This window comes from Trichechus manatus, unplaced genomic scaffold, assembly GCF_000243295.1.
Source record: "Trichechus manatus latirostris isolate Lorelei unplaced genomic scaffold, TriManLat1.0 scaffold00076, whole genome shotgun sequence".
In the NCBI taxonomy this organism is placed as follows: Eukaryota; Metazoa; Chordata; class Mammalia; order Sirenia; family Trichechidae; genus Trichechus; species Trichechus manatus.
Genome location: NW_004444012.1, coordinates 12,530,572 through 12,544,954, shown reverse-complemented (window position 1 = coordinate 12,544,954; position 14,383 = coordinate 12,530,572). Strand labels below are relative to the sequence as shown.

Here is a 14,383-nt window from a genome sequence, read left to right as displayed (position 1 = left end):
ACACAAAATAGAGTAAGGATATTGTTGATGTGTTGTGAGATTGTTAACCATTGTCATAGGGCAACATTTGTATTAACTGTCAAATGGGAGACTATTTTGTCCTGTAAGCCTTCATCGTAAGTGAGAATAACAGAATAATTAGAAGAGCGTAGTCAATGTCACTTAAATGTGTATGTAAAAAAAATTTTTGAAATGGCGTATCTTTGGCTATGTGTATTATGGCGAAAAAAAAAAAAAAAAAAAAAGAGTAGTCTTGAAGGTTCTGATCTATAACTCCAGTACCTTGGCACACAGGATAACTGAATCTTTGAACTGAATCAAAATTTTTCTCATTTCTCTCAAAGAGACAAAGAATAGGGAAGAAACTATGTCACTGAAACACAAACAATTCTCACTGCAATAATCAATTCCTGTTCATAAAAAGGGGCCCAAAAAACTTTCCTTCCTCATAAGATTTTCATCATCAGTGGTTAGTGATGATGACTGAATATGATGAACATATTTAGTATCACTGAAATGTATATGTGAGAACTGCTGAAACGACAAGGGTTTTGTTACCTGTATATTTACCACAATTAAAAAAGAAAAAAAAAGATTTCTAACCTCTTCACAAAACCTTGATCCCAAGCAGTATCTAAGGCAAACAATTAGGGCTGCAAATTTTCTTGTGTTAACAAGATTATAACAATGATACAAATTATCACTTGATAATTTGGTATTGAGGTCCTGAATGCACGAGTTTCTATCAAAACATGAACAGAAAATAGCACATTGTGTATCAAGAATTCTTAATAAATTACCTAGGACTAACCTAATGTGCTCTCTTTTAGACAAATGTCTGCTGAATGAAGGTAAGAAATGATAGACTGATGCACCCCAAATGAAGAGGAAAACAAAAGTGGGTACAATATATTAAGAAAATTATAAAAAGATCACAAATCAAACTTTAAAGGCAAAAAAGTCCAGGTTTTCCCGTAAAATTTAGGTATACATAAATTATAAATTCGAAGGTTCTAGAGTAGGCTCCTGAGAGAGTTAACAGAGGAATGACCTCAAGACTAGGAGTGAGAAACTCAGGTAAGAGTCTTAAATCTATCGTTAGTTAGCTGTATGACAACGATTAGGTCATGCAATCATTCTATTAGTTCATTTTCTCAATGGTAAAAAACAGTTACTGGACATCAATTCTGTGCATCACTACACGTAAATCTTACCTAAAATAAATAAATAATGAGCTGTCAAAATGGCAGACAAGTCATGAATTGGTCTAAGCTGTTTTCATCCCCCATAACAGACAAATCCTGAAGCATCCTGCTTACAACAAACTTACATGTTAAGTCTTCAGAATCTTTCATCATTAATAAAATAAAGATGTTATTGGACTAGATAACCCTTTTGGTCCCCTCTAGCTTTAAAATTCTGTGGGTCTATTAACTTATACTTTACCTTACAAATGGAATCACTACTCAATTTATACTAAAACTTATATTCATGAAAGAAAAAGTTAAGTCATTGCCTTAGCTGACACCAAAGGACATTTTCAAAAGTAGCAGCATCTATTTTCACTGCATCTATATTTCTAGCTTGACTAATGTGGAATCAACAGCTTTAGGTATTGCAATTGTCCATTTTTACTCTCCACTACTTCCCTATGTTTTCATTAAATGACTCCAGAGAAGGAAGAGATTTCTCTGCCCCTCCCACCTATCATCTAATAAAAGTAAAAAGTCAACAAGGGCAGAAGGAATCAGTCGAGGATTATTATATAAAGCATTAACTCCAAGACAAGGAAATTCTTTTCATCCTCTCCCCAACAAAATGTGTGAAAAAAATAGGTGGTCTTTCTGGGTCATTATTACTTATGATGTATGATTTTCTCTATTTTTATTAACTAATATTGTAGGATTTTTTAGAGACAACTAAATATAATAAATGATCAAAAACATAAGTCAAAATACAGGGATTATAAATATATATACAGGGATTATGCCAAAAATCAAAAAGTTGCTGAGTTAGGTGGATAAAATTATGGAGGTTTTTCCTCCTTAACAGTTTTCTTCATTGCCAACACAACTAGATGGTGCCCGGCTACCACCACCGACTGCTCTGACAGGGATTTCAACAGAAGATCCCGGACAGAGCTGGAGAAAAATGTAGAACAAAATTCTAACTCATAAAATAAGATCAGACTTGCTCGTCTGACAGAGACTGGGGAAACCCCAAGAGCATGGCCCCTGGACACCCTTTTAACTCAGTACTGATGTCCCTCCTGAGATTCACCCTTCAGCCACAGATTAGACGGGCCCATGAAACAAAATGAGACTAAATGGGCACACCGACTCAGGGGCAGGGACCAGAAGGCAGGAGGGGACAGGAAAGCTGGTAATGGGGAACTCAAGGTCGAGAGAGGGAGAATGTTGACATGTTGTGGGGCTGGCAACCAACGTTACAAAACAATAAGTGTATTAATTGTTTAATGAGAAACTAATTTGCTCTGTAAACCTTCATCTAAAGTACAATAAAAAATTAAAAAGACAGACAATTCTCAAAACAAACAATACAAACAGCCAACAAATAATTTTTAAAACTCAACTGCAGATTTGGAAATGGATAGTAGTGATGTTACCATATCATGAATGTAATCAATGTCACTGAACTGTTCATGTAAAAAATGCTGAATTGGTAAGTGTTTTGCTATATATATTTTTACCACAACAAAGCAATTTAAAAAAAAAAGTTTTCTTCATGAACAAAAAAAGAATGCTTTTTCTAAACAATAATCAATTAATTTTCTCTGTAAAAAACAAAATGATATGTGGGTTGTTGGGTTATTGATGACTAAAAAGCTTTCTGAAAAAATATAAAATCATTCGTAAAAGATGGCATTATTTAGTTTGTTAATCACTGAAAATATCTGTATCAAAGCAGTCATTCAGATATATGTCTTAAAATGCTGCCATTAGCACACCAACTTAAATCTTGTATATTCTTAGTAGAAAGACCGTTAGGGTAAAATCAATATCTGTTACGGACAGAATGAAAATACTTATTTCTTTAACCTAAGCTTTAAAAGAACAATAATTTGGAGACTTTTCTTAACTGCCTTCCCTAAATACGATTTAAGAATCTTATAAAAAGAACATTCTATTTCATGTAAGAAAATTTATACCAATAAAATTTTATAACACAATGTGTTATTTTATCAAGAATACAGATTATGAATTCCTAAGAACTGAGAGTACCACAGTTAATTTCTTTTTCTCAACAAGCTCCTAGAAAATGTGACACTCTCAGGCTATCATTTCTCATCATACTACTATCCTTTCTATGGAATGTTCCAACACTTTTTAAAAAATTTGCTAGGGCCACCTGTATACGAACAAGTTACAATGTACTTATTGGGTACATTAACAAAGAAATTGTAAAGACTAAAAAAGTGAACTTAACTTCAGCACAGTTTTCCTAAGAGTGGACAAGAGAAGAGATGTAAGTACTTATTTATATGCCTTTTGCTAAAAATTTCTATTTAAAGGAAATTAATATTATATTAAGCTTATTCTCAGGCTAGTAGAAATCTAGAACCATCAGAACACACAGATTTAATAGTAAAATAATCAGTGAGATGTCTGAGATGTTAACAAAGAAGAAAAATAGTTATTAACTAAAAACCTTTAAAATCATTAAGTAAAACTCATGGCCTCTGTCCAAAACTGCACTGAGCATCTGAAATAATTTCCCACTATTTTTAACACTACCTACAAAGGAAAAACTAATCCATATGATTGGGATAAACTACATGGGAGACAGGAGAAGAGAAAAACAAGGTTTTTGAAGAGCAAATTAATTTAAATTACAGTAAAACATGCGAAAGCTGGAACCTGTGTAAGGCAGAAACCTGTCAGACACGGAAAAATAAAATATTTTCCACTAAAACGAGTGATAGAAAAGCGGTAAGACTGCATCCTGTCAAAAGAGGAAAACTTGCAAGACTTGGAAAAACAAGACAGTCCCGCTGAGTTCTGGCTCTCAAAGGTTTCACTGCTGTAATACTCAAAGATTTGGTTTAATCATAATTCTTTAACAGAAGGTCTTCTTGTTCGCTCCTACTACTACTACAAAAAAAAAAAATACATTCCCAATAGGGGAAAAATGCATAATGATCATCTGAAACGTAACTGTGAATATTTTTTATCTGTACATAAGAAAATTAAAGGATTATATAATTATCTTAATTTAACAAAATATATCAAAGCAGGTACGTATAAGGTCAGTGAGAGGTTACTTATTTGCAACTTAACAGGATAATCATACATATTTGGGGAATACTAGGAAGAAAGCAATTATTACTAAAGCAAATAATCATAGTTTTTCTCAACTAAAAAGATATACCCATACCCTGGATATTTTTGTTTAACAAGTAATTACGCCTATCTTAATAAAACATACTTTTGAAATTCCTATTTAAAGATTAACTGGTCAACACGAATAACTTAAAATATGAGGTTATGCTGCTAACAGGGACTTAATCTTCCTCTTATTCATTTTTAACAACTTCCCTGCTTTTTTAGTCTCCAATTTCTCAATGTATTTATTCCAAAGGAAAAAAAATTCTTCCAAAACTATACAAGCTGTTATTACTAAATTTTAATCCCAAATATTTCTCAAAGTGTCTTCTACTAGTACACTATTTTGTTTCTTTAACCAAGGCAGTAAATCATTTCCTAGTCTGAAAAATTATTATAAATCCAAAAACCAAATCCATTGCCATCGAGTTGATTCTAACTCAGAGTGACCCTAAAGGACAGAGCAGAACTGCCCCATAGGGTTTCCAAGGCTGTAAATCTTTATGAAAGCAGACTGCCACATCTTTCTCCCATGGAGTGGCTAGTGGTTTCAAACTGTTGACTTCTCGGTTATCAGGTGAGCACTTAACCACTGTGCCATGAGGGCTTCTTAAAAAAATCATTATAGTTATTATGAAAGCCTCACTGCTAGAACCCCAAGTGGAAGTATTAATGATGATCCATGTTTAATCTAGATACACTCCCTTTTTTTCAATCTCTCTAAATTAATACACAAGCCTGTGTATACCATAAAATACGGGGTCTCTAATACAGTCAACAGGAGCCCTGGTGGTGCAGTGGTTAAGAGTTTGCCTGATAACCAAAATGTTGACATTCAAATTCACCAACTGGTCTTTGGAAACCCTATGAGGGCAGTTCTACTCTGTCCTGTGGGGTCGCTATGAGTCGTAATAGACTCAACAGCAACAAGTAATACAGTCAACAGGAACCCTGGTGGCGCAGTGGTTAAGTGCTTGGCTGCTAACAAAAAGGTGGGCAGTTCAAGCCCACCAGCATCTGCGCGGGAGAAAGATGTGGCAGTCAGCTTCTGTAAAAATTACAGCCTTAGAAACCCTATGGGACAGTTCTAGAGGGTTGCTATGAGTTGGAATCTATGGCAGTGGGTTTGGTTTTAATACAGTCAACTGGCTTACTGTGAACTTAAAGTTAAAAGCCTTTTTCTGTAAATATTTTACAACGCCTTTTTTTTAAAAAAGAAAAAAGAAAAAGGGATTTTAGTGTTTCCTATTATTCTTTTAAAAATACCATACCAACTGAGAAGCACAGAAATCAGGTAAACAAACCCGTATTCACTGCCGACGAGTCGACTCTGACCCATAGCGACCCTATAGGACAGGGAAGAGCTGCTCCATAGGGTTTCCAAGGCTGTAATCCTTTCAAAGCAGATTGCCACATCTTTCTCCCACAGAACAGGCAGTGGGTTCAAACAACCAACCTTCTGGTTAGCAGCTTAACCACTGCACCACCAGGGTTCCTTAAACAAACAAAAGGGTTGGCCAAACTATAAACCATATTTGTTCTTAATGTCCTACAATTCTTCTTGGAACCACACTCAAATCCCACCCCTCATTACTGCCAGATTCACAAGATTCCCAAAGGACCCAAAGAGGCCCAAGCTTCTCACTCTGACTCTCGCCCACCATGTCTGTCTTGCCTAGGCAGTGCCCCTATATTCTACATCTCTCCTATGGTTCACTGCCTCTAAACCCTCACCAGTCTGTGGTATCAGCAAGTTGATTTGATAAACTAATCTGTGCTAATGTTATCAATAAAAGACAGCAGGTTAAAGTTTCTCTTCCAGAAAATGTGTGATTTTTTTTTTTTTTTTATTGTGGGAGGTATATACATAACAAAATATTTGCTGTGTCAACATTTTTCACATGTATAAGTGACACTAATTATGTTCATCATGCTGTGCAACCATCACCACTATCCGTTTCCAAATTGTGATTTTAAACTATATTGGACATTTCAGAAGGAATTCCGTAACACCCAGGAGTTGATACAAATAAAGTTAGGCTTTGGCAAATCTCAACTTAAACCAACCACCTGGTTTACCTATTTGTAATGTAGGTCCAATTACAATTTAAAACAGTTTAAATTAGAATTTAATGTCATTATTCAACCAGTAGCAAATACATGTCTGGCTTAAATATATGGCTCAGGGTAAATGTCAAGTAAGTTGGAAACCAAAGCTGCAACTGTATGGTTCTAACATAGCTTCCATATCTGTTAAATCTTCACATCTTCAAAATAGAGCAAAAGATCCCCTGTGGTCAATCCAGTTAATATCATATAACTTTTTAACCTAACAGAAAAATCATTTAGAGCACTGCACAAGAGGTTCTCTGAACATATTTAATACATGTAACTTAAAGTGTCATTTCTACTTTATGCTTTCACAAGTAACTTGGTGAACAGCATATATAATTAGGTATTACTTATTTCAAATTCTGGCAAACTACTTTATTATCTCATTAATCCAAATCAGTCTACTAAAACTGAGATAATTTAGTACCATTTTACTCAATCTGTAATTAATTCTCTAATTACGAGACTAGAGTCTGCTATATAATTTCTAAACAACAGGTCCAAGTTTCTTTAACCAGCATTAGAAGGATTCTGTTATATAATAATCTTGGGAAAAAACCTCTTAACCAGAAATCACAAACTTAGGATCAGCTAGATGAATTAAGGAAAACAAAACTCCCCCAATTCTTAATTTCTTAACAGCGGAAAAAGAATAACATTACTGACTCAAATGAACTGCCCAAGAAACACTATGTAGAACGGACTACTGTAAAACAGATCAATCTTTTCTTGGTATTTCTATACAATTCGATTGGGATTTCCATCTGCAATATCACAAAGATTAAGGACCACACCACTTACAGCTTTTACATTCTTTCAACCCATACTTAGATGTGTGTTACAGAGACCAGGTACTGAATAAATGTAGTACTCAACGATTTGAGAGGATAGCTGAAGACATAATCTACAATGCTCACTCGGCTACCTCTAAATAAAATTTCATTAAAAACATAAATGCTTGATCAACTACCCAAAAAGCACACTGAAATACAGATAAAGCCTACACAAGGTCAAAAATTCATTTTAGATCCCTATAAGCCACATATTTGGCCCCATTTTTCAAATCAATTGACTCAGCAAGTATCCAACATGCCGTCACTTCCATTTCCTACCTCCAATCTACTGGTTCTAAAAGCATGAAGTTCAACTCAATCCTAAAAGATTCCTTCACATACTACATTTTGTCTTGACTTTCTTTATGACCTTGGGCAAAGTCCATCAAATGAGAACTATAATGATGTTTGTGTATTCCTATTTTTGAAATTTAATCCTAATATCCTAACAGTAGTGAAGTTCTCTAAGCTGATCCTAGAGAGCGGAAAGCTTTTGAGTGATAAACATCAACTAATGTTTTACATGAACCACACACATTTTTGAAACTTAATTTGATTAGGTAAAAAACTACAAAGGCTCCAAAATTCAAAAAGATTGAAAAACAAATTCTGAAGAACAAGACTGGTCTGCAATATATATATATATATATATATATATATATATATAAAAGATGAAAAAAATTAGCTTTAACTTGCCATTTCCTTGCTTTTATAAGGACAGCACCTGGACCACGACCCAAATTTTAAAACTTGGGAAAGAATGAGGAGAACAGAATATAAGCAATCTACAGTCTGAAAATTACACAGATAAGTCTATCATTTCCAGTCACTAATTTGTATACCCATGACGGGCAGTAATCTTGGTAATGCTTTATTAGCATCAGAAAAATAAATTCCTGCCTTGGAGGAACACCCTAATAGTACATTTCATTTCAGGATCTTAGGACAGTTTACGAGCAGTATCTGTTTAGGCTTCCCTAAAGGACTCTAAAGTGCTTAATTAACATCATTCACACACCCAACCACCACTAGGGTGAGAAGTAAATAAACACGATTTACTTGTGTAATTATTTACCACAGAATTCTAGTCAAGAATGTAAAAGTGAACATCCATACAGGCCCTTATTTAATAGCCAAAGAAAGCGGGGTGAACACTAAGGATAGTAAGGTTTACTTTTAATTGACCACTATCGCAACCAGAGACCTTCCACACGTTCTTTACTACCACTCTTGACTTGAAAAAGTAACAATGTCAACTCAACATTTTTAACAGTCCAGAAGATAAACAGAACTTAGTGAAATCCCTCCTTCCATACCCTCAAAAGGTGCTTATAAAAACTGAGATACAGACAGCAACGCCCCCCTAAAAGCATCCTAACAGAAAGAATGAAATGCCCCAAACATCAGTCGGACCACGACGGTTAGAAAAGCTGATCTTCTAACCCAATTACCGGGAGGGATCACAGGGTTTGGGACTCGGAACGTGCGATCGGGGTGGGGGTGGGTAGTAAAGTGAAATCTAACCCCAGAAATCATAACACAGGCCGCAGCCTGAGAGCTAAAGCTGGCGGGAAGTGAGCTCTCCTTCTGTTCCCAGGGGAAAGCCAGAGAAGAGCGGCTCCACACAGTGGACGTTCGAGGCGGCAATAGTGCATGCCTACCAAAGCGCGAGAGCCGCTGGAGGACCCGGTTGAGAAGGGGAGGAGATCCCGGCAGAGGGCCCTGGAAGGAGAGGACTGAGGTTGGGAGCAGCGGCAGTGTCTGGACAAGGGGGATTACCTAACTGTGACGACAGAAAAGTAAGTGTCCTCAGGCTCCGGCGATGGTCCCGACTGCGCAATGTGTGGTGTCTTTCCCGCTTAGCCCGCAGCAGCAACACAACCAGATCCTTCAGCCAGTCGCCATTTCCCGCCTACCGACCTGCTGCACCGCACGGACGGGGACCCGGATGGAAAGCGGCCTCTTCGCGCAGGCGCTTTGACTTCCTCCTCCCCCTCCCGCCGCAATTCCGGGAGGTGGGAGGGAAGGAATGCAGGCGGCCACAGCGGCAAAAAAAAAAAAAAAAAAAACAGCTTTTGCTTCCGTGAACAGCGTTAAGAGTTCCTGCCGCCGGAAGACACTCGAGTCTAAATTCCTGACAAAAACTGAAAACAGGGCCTTAATACCGGAGGGAGTAACAAGGACAAAACCTATCAGGATACGCAGGGGGTGTGGGGGATATTTGTGCTTTAGGGGCATCCGTAGCTGGCTGTGTTGTGGTCGCAGGGGGAGTAGGGAGTTAAAGCGTTGGGAGTGGAGAGGCGGGGACCCAAAGGACGGTTTTTCTCCCGCTGCTAACGGAACTGTTTAGGCGAGCAGGGAGGGGGAGCGCGCCCTGGCCCTTGAGGCGGGGCTTAGGAACGCGCGCGCCCAGGCGGCGAGGGTTTAGTTACTGGGGGCGCGCCAGGTGGGTGGAGCCGGAGTGGGATGGGGCGGGACTAACGGCTTGGCGCGTTAGAGGAGGTAGAGTGGAGAGTAGTACCAAGGTTATAGGAAGGCGAGTCGTTCGCCTTTCATGGGTTCCCAGTGGGCCCCCGAGGGTCATCTTTCTAGCTCACTGCCGAGCGGGCATAGCAGTTGCTCATGGATCTGTCCTGCAAATCCAAGCTCTCTGCTGTACGCGATGTCGACGGTGGTTCTGCAGGATGAGAACTGGGATCATTCAGACAAATAGGCTCCCTCTCGCAGGCCTAGGTCAGCAGACAGTCGGTTTCACGGGCTGAAAATGAATCAATTCAGAGCGTCCAGTATCAGAGTAGACCTACTGGAATATCAAAAAACCAAACCTAGTGGTTGGAAGAGCCTTATCTTTCGAGTAAAACTCCGGGCTATTCTCACCATTCGATCAAGAAATATTGAAAAAGCACAATGCGTTAAGGACTACACTAGGTGCCAGGGATACAACAGAGAACACGGCAGACACAGACCCTGCCTTCCCAGAGTTCACAGTCTATTGAAGAAGAAAATTTAAATACAGTGTGAGAAAATGCCTAGGAGGAGTGGAATAACAGGCGTTGTAGGAGTACATGAGGGGTGCAGGTGAGGGGGTCTGCGAAGGCTTTCTAGAAATGTCATCTAAATGAGACCTAAAGGAAGAGTTGGTGGTGAGGGAAGAGTGTCTAGGTAGAGGAACAACAGATGGAAAAGTCCGAAGACAAGATTGCGTTAGCCGCTGGGGAAGTAGTTCTGTGCGCCGGGGAGAAAAGAGTTGGGAAAAGATAGTGGCGAGAGATGAGGCTGAGAGGTAAGCAGAGATATACCCTTGTGAATCTAGTTATTTTTATTTCAATGTGTGGAACAGGTAGGTTGTCTTCTGAAAGCTTTATATACTATAGATTCATCATTTGTACTAAATCTTTCCAGTACAAGAATGCTCTGAATGAAACATTTACTGAGAGCCAGTTTATGAACAGCCACAGAATTAGTAGTCCACAAAATAAGATTTCTGAAAAGCTAATTGGAAATCAAAAATAATTACTAGTTATACAGCAGTAGAATGTAAACCAGTTATCCCCACTGATTACCATAATTGTTTGTAAATTAGGTAAAAATTGGAGATATTTCTGAAAATAAAAAGATCTAAGAAGTAGTTATTTCAAACCTCCACTCTTGTAAGTAAAATATGCCATCTTCAAAGCACTTATTTTGGATATACTGGTTAAATAAAATATCAAAATTCCACCTGTTTCTTTTTACTTTTTTAAAATATGGCTAGTAGAAAATTTAAAATCATACAAGGGGCTCGAAGGCCCAAATGGCTTTCCTCATGGGAACGTATTAATGTCACACTGTTTGACTGTCTTTTTGGAGCTATAGGGCCAGACACGTGGGGGAATGGAAGCTTCCAAGGTTAGCCATTATGAGAAGTGACTGCCTCCCTCATAAGTATGGAAAGTTTTTTGTTTGTTTTACAAATCTTCTTTTACCAATTTTTTTTACATGATTGCACAAATAAGAACCCAAAAAGTCACACAATTCTAAGATTTTTAAAAACAGTGACATAAAGTATTTTAGAAATAATTTTAAAGTTACATCACATTTTCCCTGTGTATTTTGTATTCTGCATTTTCTCTCTATGGCTCAGTAGCAGTAACTGAACTTGGTCCAGTACATACATAGAGCATTTATATATTGAGTTGAGCATTCATGTATTGAGTTGCATGACTGATTCGGGACAAGATCCTGACCATTTGCCCTGCATTAATGTAGTTTCTCTTGAGAAGAAAAAAATACAACTACTTAGTTTTGACTAATTTTACAATTGCATTTACCATTGTATATATAACTATTATCTCTGACCAAAAAATAAAGCTACTACTTCTGTCTCCACTGTTTCCCTCTACTTCTAGCTACCACATCTTACCTGAACTGCTCAACAGCCTAATACACAGTGTGCTGCTCTTTTCCCTCTATAATCCATTCCCCATGCAGCAGCCAGAGAGATATTTTTAAAATATAAATCAGATCAGTCACTCCTCTACTTAAAACCCTCCAATAATTTTTTTTTTTAAATCACATTTAGGAATCAAATCCAAACCTTTACCATGATTTACAAGGCTGCATACCATCTGGCCCATGCCTAGTTTTTTCAGTTGGTCTTACTTGAAATTCATAACCACAAAATCATGCCCAGAATGTTGGCACTCCCCACTCTGTAAAATAACTATAGTATACCTTTTCTCTTCAAACCTCCAACATCCTTTTCATTGTTCTCACTCACAGCTAATGACTTTGCCTTTTAGTTTGAGAAAATGGGAGCAATCAGATGGGAATCTTCTCATCCCACCATCAAATATGTATCTGTATCCATGCTCTATTTTCTCTACTGTTAAACTACATGAAGTGTCTCTACCGTAATTCAAGGGCCTCTCATATTCTGGATCCTATGCCCAAATCATACAGCACTCTACTACCTATATTATCAATTTTTCCCTCACTTCTGGATCATATCTATCTGTATACAAACATGCTCTACTGTCCATTTTTAAATAATAATCCTCCCTTGATTCCAAGTTCCTTTTCAGCAATTGCCTCTTTACTCCTCCCATTTACGGCACAACTTTTCAAAAGTTGCTTGTACTTGCTGTCTTCACTTCCTCACCTACCGTATTTTCAACACACTAATCCAGCTTCCATTCTGTCATTCCTGCCATATCCAAAGATCACTTCTCTGACCATAAACTACCTCCTCCCAATTTCTTGAAACACACTCTTTCCTTGGCTTCCATAAAATCAATTTACTTAGTTATTCTCCTATTTTCCTGGCTGATCCTGTTTGCGTGGTCTTGGGCAATGTCCTAGTCCCTCTTCTCTATTCTCTTTCCTCTGGGAATTAAATCCAGTCCTATGGCTTGAAATACCATCTGTCTACCACTGACTATCAGATTTTTATTTTCAGCCCTTATTTTTCACATTAATCTACTTGACACCTCTATTTGAATGTCTAATGACATCTTAACTTTAGCATAACCAAAGTACTACTCTTGATTTTTCCCGTAAACCACCTCCCTCCCCCCGACCCCAATGTTCTCCAAATCAGTAAATGGAAACTTTATCCACCCAATTGCTCAACCCCAAAACCTAGAAGTCCTCCTTGGTTCTTTTACTCACATCCTATATCCAATCCATATGTCCACTTTTTTCCATCTCCACTGCTACCACCTTCATCTACCATCTCTTACCTAGATGAATGCAGTAGCTTCCCAGTTAGTCTCAGAGTTCCCACTCTTATCCCACCTGCTTCCTCCACAATCCATTCTACACACATAGCCAACATGATCCTTTAAAAAATGTAAATTGGATCATGGCACATTCCTCCTTAAGGAGGAGCCCTCCCATGGTTTTCCACTGAATATTAGAATATAAACTCCTTTTACAAGGCCTGTACTGATATTGGAGCCCCAGTGATGCAGTGGTTAAGTGTTTGGCTGCTAACCAAAAGGTCGGTAGTTTGAATCCACCAGCTGCTCCTTAGAAACCCTACGGGGCAGTTCTGCTCTGTCCTGTAGGGTCACTATGAGTTGGAATGCACTCAAAAGCAATGGGTTTGGTTTCAGTTTTGGTACTGATATAGTTCCATATCTCTCTGGCCTCATCTTTCTCCCCCTTACTCATTACGCCCTAGCCACACAACTGTAATGTTCCAGTTGACTGAAAACCTCATTATTTGGAAGCTTGGAGAGTTGGAAAAGTTGAGACCATCCTTACAGAAACACCATTGCACTTAGAAAATAAAATCCACACCCATTATTGAAGCCTACAAGGCCATCTACAATCAGGCCTCTGTCTAGCTCTCCAACATCTCATTCCACTATTCTCCCCCTTGTTCGCTACAGTCTAGGCACACATGCCAACATCATTTTCATTTTAGGACCTCTGCACTTGCTACTCCTTATGTCTGGAACGTCATGCCTTCAGATCATTGTGAAACTGGTTCCTTCTTATTCACTGCTCTCTCACGGAGGCTTTCCCTGACCACCCAGTTTATAAAGTAGGCACTCTTACTAAACCACTGTTTTAGTTTCTTACCATTTATTGCTAGCTGAAATGATTTTATTTTTACAGTTTATTATCTGTCCTCATTAGAATGAAAGTTCTCTGACAGCAGGCAACTTATCTGTTTTCTTTACTACTACATGCTCAGCATTTAGAACAGTGCCTGGCACGTAGTAGGTGTTCAATTAATATTTGCAGAATGACTGACCTCATCTTACCACTTTCTGCCTCAGTCACTATATTCCAGCCACAACAGTCTTCTAGCATTTCTCAAACATAACAAACGTGTTCCTGTCTTAATGCTTCTGTGCTGTTGTTCCCTTTGCCAAAAATGGCATCCCCTAGATCCCAGAATGGCTGAAATTTCATGGCAGTCAGGTTCAGCTCAAATACCATTTCCTCAGAGAGGCCTTCTCTGATCTATCTAAAATAGCTCATGGTCACTGTAACATCACTATGTTTTATTTTATTCAATTTTTTTTTTTATTGTACTTCAGGTTAAGGCTTACAGAACAAATAGTTTCCCATGAAACAGTAGTCCACATATTGTTTTATGACGTT

At 38.1% G+C, this 14,383-nt stretch overlaps 1 protein-coding gene across 8 annotated transcripts in view; it reads right to left on the bottom strand.

The window, feature by feature from the left end:
* Positions 1 to 9,245, bottom strand: part of CTDSPL2 (CTD small phosphatase like 2) — a 102,039-nt gene extending 92,794 nt beyond the window's left edge. For 6 of the 8 annotated variants that reach the window (XR_002824756.1, XM_023735224.1, XM_023735227.1 and 3 more), the window contains exon 1: positions 9,068 to 9,216. The gene's annotated coding sequence lies outside the window, so the exon portion shown is untranslated. Of the gene's footprint in view, positions 1 to 9,067 lie in introns of all 8 variants that reach the window. The other 2 variants (XM_004380702.3, XM_023735225.1) reach the window with 2 other exon arrangements.
* Positions 9,246 to 14,383: the final 5,138 nt, after the last annotated feature.